This window comes from Neoarius graeffei, chromosome 7, assembly GCF_027579695.1.
Source record: "Neoarius graeffei isolate fNeoGra1 chromosome 7, fNeoGra1.pri, whole genome shotgun sequence".
Classification (NCBI taxonomy): domain Eukaryota; kingdom Metazoa; phylum Chordata; class Actinopteri; order Siluriformes; family Ariidae; genus Neoarius; species Neoarius graeffei.
Genome location: NC_083575.1, coordinates 34,259,267 through 34,270,055, shown reverse-complemented (window position 1 = coordinate 34,270,055; position 10,789 = coordinate 34,259,267).

The following is a 10,789-nucleotide window of genomic DNA, read 5'->3' as shown; positions in this document are numbered from 1 at the left end:
TTAGCAAATCATGACGGCTTTCCTCCAGATCATTACAGATCTCAAGTGAACCTACTCATCACCCATTTCTATTTTAAACATTATTTACCAAACTTTAAATCCATCATGTTGATTACTGATATACTGATGTTAGTGCACGTATACTTGGACATAAACTCTACCTAATCAAGACCTAGTGTCAAAACTTTAAAGCTTGTATATTCTATTGTGTAGTAGCACTCTCTGGGTTTATGAGGCCATTTTTCATTGTCACTTTGAAGACTGACATATGGCTAACAGGTCCAATAAAGAAGTATGGCTCCTTCAGTCATTATCTTGCGTCTGTCAAACGAGAATTGGTTAGATAGAGTCAAGTTGAAAAGAAGTAGACAGGTTGCAAGCCTAGACTTTGGGATTGGATTTCCACAGTCGTTGGCTTCTTTCTTGGCTCTTTTGTCTGGCATTGATGTTTCCCCTCATTTGTGGCTGGGATTTAACAGAAAAGTGGCAGTTATGAGCAAAGACATCAGACACCATCACCCTCACAGCCATGTACAGTAGCCACACAAAGAGCCGGCTGCCGAGGCCTCTGTCCTCTGGGAGCACTGCCGTTGGTCCATACTCCTGGGAATCGTTCCGATGTAAACAATGATGTCATAAACTTGTGAATAAACTCTGAGAAATAGCAATGACTTGCTGCTTATTTGTTCATATTAGATTGCTCGATGCAGACAGAAAAGCAATAATTAAACGTATTCAATAGATCTTGTACTTCAGTTAAACCTACAGTACTGTGCAAAAGTCCTAGCCACCCTATTTTATGACTTCTCCATTATCGAGTCAGTACAAAAACATTTTAGAGTTCCAAATGTTCGTTTCCCAGCACAAAGTTAAATGCTAGAGAAAAAAAGTTTGTATCTGAGCAGCATATGACATAAGAGACACTTTTCAGATTAAAAAAGAAAACATAATGAAGGCTGCTGGGTTTTGGGGCAAAATTAAGAAGTGTGACAGTCAAAGTGTCCAGAAAAACTGTGACTGGTTCTGTAAGATGCTCAGTAAAACCTACAGCTCATTTCCTTATAAAACTGCACTAACTGTACCGGAGACGACTATTTTTTTTTTAAGCAAAGGGTCATCTCACACCAAATTTTAACTTTGTTTCATTTATTATGGATTATTGCTGTTTATAGTATTTTTAAAAATTTTGAAACATTTCGTTTAATTATTTTTTAAGCTATTTTTGGTCTACAGCATTTCTTTACATGTGCCTAAGACTTTTACACAGTACTGTATATCTGTTGTACTTTTCTGGTTATTTTGTTCTTTTATTATTTTTTAATCCAATTTCATTTCAACTCACATACTCACCTTTATTCATGTACGACGACTTTGGAACTTTGCTTTTCATTCTTATGCAACTACACTGCAGAAAGAATAAGGAAAAATTCTCTGACTTGTAATAAAGTTGTAGGGAAACGTATAGAATCACTTGAAATTGAAGAAGGGTTAACTGAGATCAACACAATAGCGAGTCAACAGCAAATCGGTGTGGCCCTCTTTTAGCTTCCTCTGCTGGTCAGAATTGTATGAAGTGTTTCTGTACGACACAAAGAAAGATGTTAAAAAAAGAAGAAGAAGGAAAAAAAAAGAAAAAGGGGGAAGCTCCTGCGGGAAACGTTTCCAAGGCCAGTTCACTGAATGGCCTGATCTCCATGGCAACAGGATCACTTCATCAGTTAGGAGGGAACAGATGGCGGCTGTGCAACAGGCAGCATATGTTGCAATGAGCACAGGCCATTCCTACAGATGGAGGGTGGGGAGGAGGTCGCCTCTGAAACATAACCTGACATTTCCTTCTCATTTGGAGTTATATTGTTACGAATCACAAAGAGAGATTATCTTTCACCAGTGAATGGCTGTGCAAAAAATCTCTTTAAAGGTAAATTACTAACAACCCCTGGCAGTTCTTCACTAGCTTCACTTAACCAGGCTGCATGGACAAGCTGTATTTTATCTCACAGGCTGGGAAAGAGGTGGATTGCTTGCACTGACTGATATATGTTCTGCTCCCTGAGGAATAGTTCCATGACATCCTCAAGGAGGTGGAGCTCAGTTTTTGAATGTTGCATAGCTGCAAGCATAGCAACAGGTCGCTGGAGACTTAGCATTATAAGTAAGTTTATTGAGATTTTAGATTTGTTGTTGCTGTTGTTGTTGTTGTTGTTGTTGTCAAGAAGTAGCTAAAATAAATTAGGTTCAGGATTACTAATGAGCAAATGGTAGGTGAGAGCTGTAAAGGACTGATAGCTTATCAGTTGTGATTTGAAACTAATGAACGCAAAATTGTGAGCTTAATGCCTCAATCTGCCAGAGAACCACTGTTGGACTCTTGAATAAGATCCTTAACCCTAACTGCTCAGCTCTATGCTTCAATTGCATACTGTCTCAATTGTAAGTTACTCTGGCTAAAAAAAATGTGTAGTATTTAAAGTAAAAACTTACAAAAGATGAAGAAATCAAGGTAATACTAAAATTTTGTGGACAAATCAACAACAACAATAATAAGCACTGTGATAGACTGGCAACCTGCCGAGGGTGTACTCCATCTCTTGCCCAAATTCAGCTGGAATTGGCTCTAGTTTTCCCCATAACCCTGATGGATAAGCGGTACAGAAAATGGATAATAATAATAATAATAATAATAAGTTTCACATGATACTGCTGTATAAATAAATGCTTCCATTCCAACATTATAAAATGTATCGTCAGTCAAGTATGTTATTAATCATTTCTTTAATCAGCCAATCCCTTGACAGCAGCACAATGCATAAAATCATGCAGATACAAATCAAGAGCTTCAGTTAATGCTCAGTTCAAACATCAGAATGGGAAAAATTGTGATCTCTGTGACTTTCACTGTAGCATGGGTATTGGTTTGAGCCAGATGGACTGGTTTGAGTATTTCAGAAATTCCTGATCTCCTGGGGTTTTCACACAATACAGGCTCTAGAGTTTACACAGAATGGTGCAAAAAACAAAAAACATTGAGTGAGTGACAGTTCTGTGGGTGGAAACGCCTTGTTGATAAGAGAGGTCAGAGGAAAATGGCCAGATTAGTTCAAGCTGCCAGGAAGGATATAGTAACTCATAGCAGCTCTTTACAACCGTGGTGAGCAGAAAAGCATCTCAGCATGCAACAGAAGAAGACCATATTGGATTCCACTCCTGCAGCCAAGAACAGGGATCTTAGAATCAAGAACAAGTTCTTATTAAAGTGGCCAGTGTGTGTGTGTGTGTGTGTGTACATGAATTGATAGCTGATGAGGCGCATAGTGCAGAGTTGGCGATAAGCCATGTATGATGAGACTGAGTGGAATAACTGTTTTATTCTATCCACATTCACTGGATTCTGAAAAACAGAGCATTTTTATTTTTATTTTCTGCAAAGTCAATAAATAAAAACTTTATACAAAATGTCTGAGAAAATAATTTCCGCTTAGAATGTAAACAAACTGGCAAAATGACAGTAGCAATTTGTGAAAAATGCTATAATAATAATAATAATAATAATAATAATAATAATAATTCTTGAAAAATAAAAAAGATACATTTTTACCATCAAATACTTTCATTCCATTTTTTTTTATTTTTTGGGTTTTCTTCTACTTCTTTCAGGTGTTTTTGCGGTTGGCAAACCAACTTAAAGGTGCATTACTGCCACCGACTGGGCTGGAGTGTGGAACAGGAGCTGGGGGGGGGGGGGGATACTATATTCTTTAAGCTGTCTCTGTTTCTTTTAAATACTTGATAACAATTTTTTGGGTTTTGTTTTCAAGTAGAGTTTTTATTTCATCCTTGGTTGGTTCAGTAACACGCTCTGCCATTTTGTTTTTCTCTACTCATGGTATATGAGCTGATATCCTAGTAGTAGAGTAGCCAATCAGAATGTGCAATTGCTCATATCCAGTGAATGTGGATCAAATAAATAAATAAATAAATAAATAAATGTACAACTCAATTTTATGGAATAACTGTTAGCTTAGGAATAAGGGCATATTAGTATGTATGTATACATCTAAAGTCTAAGCCTAAAGTCCTTCCCTCACCATATGGCGCATTAGGCGGCGCCGATCTCTGTTTCTGTAACCCTCGGCCTCTCGCCTATTACATAGCTAGAGTTACAGTGGGGGGCTGGTCTTCTTGTAAACACGAGAGTTTGACTCCCCACTCACATCTGTACTGCAGCGTGCCTTGTCAGATGGCAGCAGGTACCATTTTTATGATGGTCTTTGGTATGACCCGACCGCAAGTAGAACTCACGAGGTGGACGCGCTAACCACTAGGCCAACTTGTGGTTAATGTATATGTGCAATGAATAGAATTTCTGTGTTGATGATTGAGGTGAGAGGAGCATGGCTAGACTGTTTCAAACTGACAGGAATCTACAGAAACTCAAATAACCCATCTTGACAACCACTGTGAATGGTAAAGTATCTCAATATGCACAACACCTTGAACAGTGAGGTTCCAGCAGCAGAAGACCACATTGCATTTCACTCCTTTCAGGAATCGGAGTCTGTAGTTAGAGTTACAGACTACAGTTGGCACAGAATCACTGAAACTGGACAGTTTATGATTGAGAAAAGACCACTTGATGTTTCACCAACCTTCAACCATATAGTCCTGTTCTCAGATTCATGACAGGAATGGACCGCAATGTGGACTTCTGCTATCCAACACCAGTCCAGTTCCCATATGTTGTGTGCTTTGAGATGCTTTACTACTCATCATGTTTGTAAAGAGTGGTTATTTGAATTACCAGAGACTTCATGTCAGCTTGAACCAGTCTGGCTGCTCTGACATCTCTCATCAACACAGAGTGGCTACTCACTGGATGATTGATTTTTTTTTTTCACAATTTTGTGCAAGCACTAGAGATTGTTGTGTGTGAAAATCACAGGAGTTCAACAATTTCTGAAATACTCAAACGAACTCATCTGGCAGCGGCTGATGGTTGTACATTTAATCTGTAGAGCAACATGAGCAACTAGCTGTACTGCATAGTGTATATCAAAGTCCCTCCTGTGCCAGGACCCAGTCTTCCTAGGCATTCTCATTGTACAGCCCGAGTACTAACCAGGCCCTTAAAGCGCATTGGGTGGCACCAATCTTTATTTCAGTAGCCCTCAACCTCTTGCCTGTGACACAGCTAGGGTTACAGTAGGGGCTAGTCCTCTGGTAACTGTGAGAGTTTAACTCCCTACTTGTATCTGTATTACGGTGTGCCTCACCAGATGGCAGTAGGTACCATTTTTATGATGGTCTTCAGTATGTGAGAAGAACTTGCGATCTCGCAGTGGAGAGGTGGACACCATACACTCGGCCAGCTCATGGTGTATACAGCATTGTACAAAAATCTTAGGCACATGCAAAAGAAATGCTGTGAAGCAAAGATGCCTTCAAAAACAATGAAATTAAACATTTCTACATTTACAAAATAGCATAAATAGCAGTTAACAGTCATAAGCTAAATAAAGTCAATATTTGGTGTGATGACCCTTTCCTTTAAAAACAATCAATCAAACAAACAAACAAACAAACAAACAAACAAAGTCATCTCAGGTAAAATTTATGCAGTTTTATCATGAAATTGGCTGGTAAGTGGGTGGTATAGTGGTGTAGTGGTTAGCACTGTTGCCTCACAGCAAGAAAGTTCTAGGTTTGAGCCCAGTAGCTGACGGGGGCCTTTCTGTATGGAGTTTGTATGTTGTCTGTGTGGGTTTCCTCTGGGTGCTCTGGTTTCCCCCAAAGACATGCAGGTTAGGTTAACTGGTGGCTCTAAGGCTACATCCACACGACAACGCCAACGAGATTTTTTTTTTAAATATCGCGTCCACATGGGCAACGGATCAGTAAAATATCAGGTACATATGGCAACGCAACGCTTGCTGAAAACGATGCAATACACATGCCACACCTCTACGTGCGCTGTAAGACGGTCCCATCAGAGACACCAGAACAATAGAAGAAGTAGACGCATACGCTTAAACCCCTTCTTCTGTAGCAACAGCCACATAACGTTTTGATTATTAATCAGTAGCATAAAACGAAAGACGCGGAAAGAGGAATGAATGGGGGTAGATGGAAGCCGGTACGCCAACATTCTGATATCCTCCAGAATTCTTTAATGGTCCGGAATAAATTGAATGCTACACGTTGATGGATTACTTTGTTCTTCTACGCCCTTTTTGAGGAATGTATTGTCGGACTTAAACCAACATCTGAAGAGGTGAGATCGCTCCTTTTTTCCCCTATTTTTGCTGGCGGGATTATTTTTGTTTTTGGAAAGCAGTGAAAATATTTTGTAAGCGCGTTTCATGAACCAAGTTATAGGATTTGTTGACAACTCGCATCGAGTTCGTTACACTTCTACCCTGCGTGAAGCACTGACAGTCATGTGGTTGTGACATCATCGTAAACAAATCCGTTCTACTCATCCAGACAACTTCGCAACGGCGCTGTTGCCAGATTTTTCCACTCTGGAACCCGTTCTCAAAAGATTTCGTTTTGGGGCACCCAAAACGCCGGTGCTTTGTGGACGCCAGGCCGAAACGATAAACAATTTTATCAGATTCACCTGAATCCATTGCCATGTGGACAGGGCCTAAATTGACCGTAAGTGTGAATGGTTGCTTGTCTCTATGTGTCAGCCCTGTGATGATCTGGTGACTTGTCCAGGGTGTACCCCGCCTCTTGCCCATAGTCAGCTGGGATAGGCTCCAGCTTGCCTATGACCCTGCACAGGATAAGCAGTTATGGATAATGGATGGATGGTAAGTTTTGCTGATTATCTTGGAGAATCTGCCTTCTTGTTCTGGAGACTGTCACACTTGCTTCTTTTTTTGCATGAAAAATCCAACTGTCTTGATTATGTTTTTTTTTTTGGTTTTATTTTTTATTTTGTCTGAAAAGTGGTGTGTTATGTAATACGTTGCTTTCTTTACTGATGTGAAAATGTTTTTTGTACGATTTAATTTTTTTGTAAGAAAGGTAATGTTTGGAAATTTAAACCATTTTTGTCATGAATCAATTATGCACAAGTCATAAAACAAACATCTATATCAAAATGTGTACCAAAAAAATCTGTCCTGTATCTTTACAAAAAAGAATAAGAAGACATTTCAATACATTCCCAGATGTTTTCACCTGTTAATAAAGTAAAGCTTCCTCATCTCTTAAATCCCAATTTAACCAGTGTAACATACTGTACATTTATTGTAAAGTAATATTTAACCATCTCCATTACTCAGAAAAGCAGACACACATGGTTACAGAAATACAGAGTGTCAGAAAGGAATGGCCTCAGCTGAAGCCCGGCCCTGCTTACGATCAGTGAGCTGCTGAGGGCAAAACATGAAATAGCAATGTTTAAGTGATGTGATTCTTACATAAAGAATCTTTTTGCCAGCTTGAGCACTCGGCGCTGCTGAAACAGTCGACAGTGAAGTTATTTTTTGCCCTCAGTTGTCTGTTTTCGTCTGTCGTGATTTGTGTAATTTTGAGAATCCACATACAATTATGGCAGAGGCAGAAATGGGCCCAGTTCCTGGGTATAACAGGCCTCTATTTATAGCTGCAACCATAAATATCAGAGAATCTATGTATTCACAACAGTCCTGCATTTTTAGAGGTTTTGCAAAGTGACAGAAAAATATCCCTGATAATATGCAAAACTGCTTCAGAATCAGAACAATGGATTCTACTGCATTCCTACCTGATACTAATTTTAAACAAGCTTTTCTTGCCATAAGGAAATAATTACAGTATTTTCAAGACACTAACAGAGCATAATTTTAAACTATGGAATGACTTTGTGTTTTGCTCAGAAAACTACGTCTTTGGAAGGAGGTTATTATTACAGAAACAGATCAGACTATCTATAATTACCCTCATTACATCAAGTAAACTCTTCTATATCCTTATGTTGCTTGTGAATGGCTGATCTGTACACACTCCGTTGCATTTCTGAGATGCACCGGCCAACTGACCATTGTAGGGTTCTTAGCTTAATTTAAAAAAGAAAAAAAAAGAAAAAGAAAAAAAGACCTAAAAGAATAAGGCCCAGCTTGCATTTGTGGCTTCTTTGAGCCAACTATTCTATCCCTTTATAAAGGAAACAGAGATGAGTATGTGCCAAAGTCTGGGTTCCTGTGGCAGAGCCCACCCCACCCCGACTGCACAGAGCCTGCTGCACAACAAACGCTTAGATCCCCACTACAGCCATAGTGATGACTACCTCTCACCACTGATCCCCCAGCACCAGATCCCCCACTCACGCCAACTCCAGCCACAACCCACTAGGCTGCGACCACAGCGCCATGGGCACAGAGTCTATATTTACTATAAGAGCACGCACACATGCAAACACACACACACAAACTGAACCGATAAAAAGAAGATTATGGTTCTGGGTTGCTAATTTTGACCCATACAAACTATAATTAAGCTGACATTCTATTGTTGTATTGCTAATTTTGCCTTGTGCTTCTGAAAAAGGCACAAGCTCCATGCAAGTCCACCAGGAAACGATTAAATAGAACAAAACAGTAAACGATCAGGATGTATTTGGAACACAGAACTGTACTGGCCCTGGTAGTGAAAAGTAAAACTCGCACCACTGCAAGACATTGATCTCTTCGAGTAGTTCAACACATACTTGACCCTAATGGGGGGGATCATACAGTATCATTTCTTATCATCTCTATTAGCAAATATTTCAATGACTTTTGTTCCTCATATTAGATCAAACTACAAGGCTTTCTGTAATGTACTATAATAATTATTGAGCTTCTGCATTTTACTAAGCTTGTCAAAGTAGATCCAAAAATCTGCTCTTTTGTCATGGATAAATCCATCGACTCTACTTCCTGCTATTCCTCCATGCTTCACACATGCCAAGGTCAAGAAGTGTGTTTGCATAGCTCTGTTTTTCATTCCAGCACGGGCTTCATTTTCTGTAGATGGGAGGAAGAACTGTGGAACTTTCTCCATATCCTATTTCCTCTCTGGACTGTTTAAGAAATACCAGTATTGCCACTGTTTCATGGCCTCATGAGCAGAGGGAAGAGCAGCCCAGACTTGTTCATGTACTGAGTCATAAACAACATTCTAGTAAGGATACTTTGCTCAGTAGACCATGTGCTGGAGTTTTGTTTGCAATATTTGATTATTAAATTGTATTACATGTAGCGCTTGACTGTGTAGCTTAGTCAAAGCACCAATAGACAAAAAGCATAAAGGTGATCTATTATCAAAATTCAATCTTGTATATAATTATTTGACACATTGCCATAATGCTCTTTTCCCTAATAAATTGATATGGTTCAATTATTCATGCCTGTAAAGGATATTTACATTTCAAACAAATTATAATCATTTTTAAATTTGTACCTTCAGTCCTTTTGGAAACAAAACAATGTTCCTGAGAAAAAGCAGAATCTCAAAAATTAGAATATTGTGAAAAAGTTCTTTTTTCATAATTTAATTCAAAAAGGTAAATTTTCATTTATTCTATATTCATTACACATAAAGTGAAATATTTCAAGGCTTTTTTTGTTTTAATTTTGATTATTATAGCTTGTAGCTCAGGCAGCACGGTGGTGTAGTGGTTAGCACTGTTGCCTCACAGCAAGAAGGTCCTGGGTTCAAGCCCAGTGGCCGGTGAGGGAGTTTGCATGCTGTCCGTGTGGGTTTCCTCTGGATGTGCCGGTTTCCCCCAAAGGCATGCAGGTTAGGCTAATTGGTGGCTCTAAATTGATTGTAGGTGTGAATGATTGTCTATATGTTAGCCCTGTAATGACCTGGCGACTTGTCCAGGGTGTACCCTGCCTTTTGCCCATAGTCAGCTAGGATAGGCTCCGGCTTGCCTGCGACCCTGTAGGACAGGATAAGCGGCTACAGATAATGGATGGATGGGCTTGTAGCTCATGAAAATCAGAAATCCAGTATCTCAAATTATTAGAATATTTCCTAAGATCAATCAAAAAAGGACTTACAATACAGAAATGCCCAACTTCTGAAATGTATGTTCATTTATACACTCAATACTTGGTTGGGGCTCCTTTACCATGAATTACTGCATCAATGGCATGGAGGCGATCAGCCTGTGGCACTGCTGAGGTGTTACTGAAGCCCAGGTTGCTTTGATAGCAGTCTTCAGCTCATCTGTATTTTTAGGTCAAGTGTTTCTCATCTTTCTCTTGACAATACCTCCTAGATTCTCTCCGGGGTTCAGGTCAGGCAAGTTGGCTGGCCAATCAAGCACAGTAATATCATGGTCAGCAAACCATTCGGTAGTAGTTCTGGCCCTGTGGGCAGGTGCTAAGTCCTGCTGGAAAAGGAAATCAGTATCTCCATAAAGCTTGTTAGCAGATAGAAACAGGAAGTGCTCTAAAATCTCCGGGAAGATGGATGCGTTGATGTTGGACTTGATAAAACACAGTGGACCAACACCAGCAGATGGCATGGCACCCCAAATCATCACAGACTGCAGAAACTTCACACTGGACTTCAAACACCTTGGATTCTGTGCCTCTCCACTCTTCCTCCAGACTCCAGGACCTTGATTTCCAAATCTCATCTCATCTCATTATCTCTAGCCGCTTTATCCTGTTCTACAGGGTCGCAGGCAAGCTGGAGCCTATCCCAGCTGACTACGGGTACACCCTGGACAAGTCGCCAGGTCATCACAGGGCTGACACATAGACACAGACAACCATTCACACTCACATTCACACCTACGGTCAAT